Source organism: Schistocerca cancellata, chromosome 2 (genome assembly GCF_023864275.1).
Source record: "Schistocerca cancellata isolate TAMUIC-IGC-003103 chromosome 2, iqSchCanc2.1, whole genome shotgun sequence".
Lineage (NCBI taxonomy): Eukaryota > Metazoa > Arthropoda > Insecta > Orthoptera > Acrididae > Schistocerca > Schistocerca cancellata.
The window spans coordinates 1,020,526,019-1,020,529,800 of NC_064627.1; the positions used below are offsets into that span (position 1 = coordinate 1,020,526,019).

Here is a 3,782-nt window from a genome sequence, read left to right on the forward strand (position 1 = left end):
TTACGCCCTCGTTTTCCCAGAACATGGACACCATCATTTTTTCAGCACTGGCGGTTACCCGAATTTTTTTTTTGGTGGCGGTGAATCTGTGTGGTTCCATCGAGCTGACTGGCGCTTTGTTTCTGGATTGAAAAATGGCAGCCACGTCTCATCTATTGTCACAACCGACGAAAAGAAAGTCCCATTCATGCTGTCGTTGCGCGTCAACATTGCTTGGCAACATGCCACACGGGCAGCCATGTGGTCGTCCGTCAGCATTCGTGGCACCGACCTGGATGACACTTTTCGCATTTTCTGGTCGTCATGCAGGATTGTGTGCACAGAACCGTCAGAAATGCCAACTCTGGAGGCGATCTGTTCAACAGCCATTCGGCGATCCCCCAAAACAGTTCTCTCCACTTTCTCGATCATGTCGTCAGACCGGCTTGTGCGAGCCCGAGGTTGTTTCGGTTTGTCTTCACACAATGTTCTGCCTTTATTAAACTGTCACACCCTCGAACCCACTTTCGACACATCCATAAATCCATCACCACATGTCTCCTTCAACTGTCGATGAATTTCAATTGGTTTCACACCATGCAAATTCAGAAAACGAATGATTGCACACTGTTCAAGTAAGGAAAACGCCGCCATTTTAAGTATTTAAAACAGTTCTCATTCTCGCCGCTGGCGGTAAAATTCCATCTGCCGTACGGTGCTGCCATCTCTGGGACGTATTGACAATGATCGCGGCCTCATTTTAAAACAGTGCACATGTTTCTATCTCTTTCCAGTCCGGAGAAAAAAAATCGGAGGCCTTAGAACTTCAATGCACCTCAAATCAGTACGACTTCGCCCAGCTGTTAGGGCTCCATTACAAAATGGTTCAAATGGCTCTGAGCACTATGGGACTCAACTGCTGAGGTCATTAGTCCTCTAGAACTTAGAACTAGTTAAACCTAACTAACCTAAGGACATCACAAACATCCATGCCCGAGGCAGGATTCGAACCTGCGACCATAGCGGGCTCCATTACAGGTGACGACGAAGCACATAGAACAGAAGAGCATCGGCCTTCCATATTCTGCCGCTTCCCTCTCTGAACTTCAACAGACCCTTCAGTTCCTAAATACCACTGTTCCGTCCTGTGCCCAACTGTATCAGATGCAGGCTCAAATTGTGCACTGGTTAATACGGATGGAAGATTTAGTGGTGGTGGTCCTGATCTTCAGCTCAAACCTGCGTTTGACTGGTCATATAACAGGGTGGACAACTTGCAGGTTGGTTTGAGCACCTTAGAGTGCGAGGACGATCAAGGGTTAGTGATTGCAGGAAAACTGAAGTTACCAAACGTCAGGAATTCTTCCTGTCATACAGAAACCTCCCGTCGGATTTCCTAAATTGTCCAGTCCTTTTCTAAGAGCGTTATGTGGCATAAAACGCCTCGCTGTTGACACACAGCAGGAGTTAGTTTTCTTGTGATTTTTCGTTAAACTAGACGAGCAAGTCAAGGTTTTCAAGATCTCATGCAAAACCGTTTTCCAGTCGATCTTTCTTTGATGTCAGGGGTCCTTGGCTGAAATGGTCAGGACAGTGTTAGATAGAAGTGGGTCCTTAAAAGAATTGCATGTGTAGGTTCTGAGGGAGCATTTGTCTGAGGGTAAAGAGCAAGCACTCCGTCTTCAGTCCACAAGTGGCCCATCGGGACCATCGGACCTCCGTGTCATCCTTAGTTGAGGATGCGGATAGGAGAGGCACATGTTCAGCACACAGCTCTCCCGGTCGTTATGATGGTTTTCTGTGACCGGAGGCGCTACTATTCGGTCGAGTAGCTCCTCAACTGGCATCACAAGGATGAGTGCACCACGAAAAATGGCAACAATGCATGGCGGCCAGGATGGTCACCCATCCAAGTGCCGTCCACGCCCGACAGCGCTTACCTTCGGTGATCTAACGGGAACCGGTGTATCCACTGCGGCAAGGCCGTTGCCACAAAGAGCGACCTAGTCAATTATAATTTTTTTCTGGTTCAGAATTGGGATGAGGAAGAAGTTTACTATGTTAATGAAATACGTATCGCAGCCATAGCTTTTGACCTACAGCTGTATGAGTTTCAGGTTGTTGACACTGTCTTGCAAGGTATTAAGCCAGAGGATCATTCGAGGACTGAGAGACCCGTGACCTCTCGCAACTTGGATAGTTTGGTTACGCTTGTGGTGGGAGTTCAGCAAGACAACCAAAGGAGAGTCTGCGAGAGGGCGTCGTCTCAAGCTTTTGCCAATTTCACTAGAGAAGAGGGTTCCGCTAGTAAGACGCCGACCGTTAAAGGTCGTTACTATCGTTGTGGTCGGCAGAGACATTTTGCCTACCTATGCGAGTGTGGTGACAAACATCCTAACAGCTAACTCCAGAAGTGGGCCCAGCTTGGTACCCATTCACTGCTGCCATGCTAGTGTAACAAGCCTAAAGCGGTGACCAACAGTTCTCTTCCTTTTGTTTGTTATGTTAACCACGAGCACTTGCGTGCTTTGTTGGACTCGGGTACTACTTGTTCACTAACGAGTCATAGGTGGTTTTCCAGATGACAACACATTTTTAGGCTCCCTAATTTAGAACCAGTAGGCATATCTTGCAGGACATTACTGTTCAAGCTCTTCTCCTCATTGGCGGTGTATGCATTTACTATCGGATTTGCGCGTTTTCTTGGCCTATCGAAGTTTTGGTGGCGGAATGTCTCAGGGCTGACCTTTTACTGGGATGTGATTTAGTTATTGGAATTGAGCTCGTGTTAGATTACGTATGAGGCCGATTTTATTTTGGACTTCGCTCCGGATTAAAGTCCTAAGGGATTGAGTCTGTGTAATGGAAATGGAAATGAGCGTTTTGCGTCATTGGGCGGGATGCCCCTGAGGGGCAGGTCCGGCCGCCTAGGTGCCGGTCTTATTACATTCGATGCCACATTGGACGACCTGCGCATCTGATGGGGATGTAATGATGATGAAGACAACACAACACCCAGTCCCTGAGTGGAGAAAAATCCCCGACCCAGCCGGGAATCTAACCCGGTCCCTTTAGGACGGCAGTCCGTCACCCTGACCATTCAGCTATCTGGGCGAACAGTCTATGTAATAACCATATTTCTTGGGTGGACTTCGATTTGGTACACCTATCTCCCAGTCAAGCGCAGGTCTTGCTAGACATGTTGCGTAGTTTTCCCAAGGTACTGACTGACTGATTAGGTGTTATCAACCGTATTGGACATCGTATTCTTTTCGTGTAATCAGATTCCGGTCAGACAGTCAACGTGTCGGATGGCTTCACCTAAAATGAAACTGCTGCACGAGTTGTTAACAATGCCTCGCAAATACTTTCAGTAGCGAAGAGTAATGGAGGAAGATTCCGACCGGTTGTGGACTGTCACATTCTTAATTGAAATGTAATCTTGGAGTCCGTTCTCCTTCCCGATTTGCACGGCTGTCTTTCTTTTGTCAAGACAAAAGAGTTCAAGTCTACTACCCAATTAATTTGGCTGAAAAGTCCCAGACGGCCACAGGTTTCTGTACCGACTGGAACTTTAACTGGGTTTCATTTGGCCTGTCTACTAGCGCAGCGGTTCTTTTCATGTTGCTTGCTTCCGTGCTTGATGATCTCAAGTTTAAATATGTATGTAATTGCCTTAATTGTATCGTCATTTAAAGTATCTCTTTTGACGATTATTTGGAGCATTTGAGTCTTACTGGTCGTAGGTTGGGTTCCAAAAATGAACAGCATAGTGACAGAAGTGATGACACTTTCTGAAGTAC

At 47.0% G+C, this 3,782-nt stretch overlaps 1 pseudogene; it reads right to left on the minus strand.

Moving 5' to 3' along the window:
- Positions 1 to 1,852: 1,852 nt before the first annotated feature.
- On the minus strand, positions 1,853 to 1,970 carry LOC126163871 (5S ribosomal RNA; annotated as a pseudogene).
- Positions 1,971 to 3,782: the final 1,812 nt, after the last annotated feature.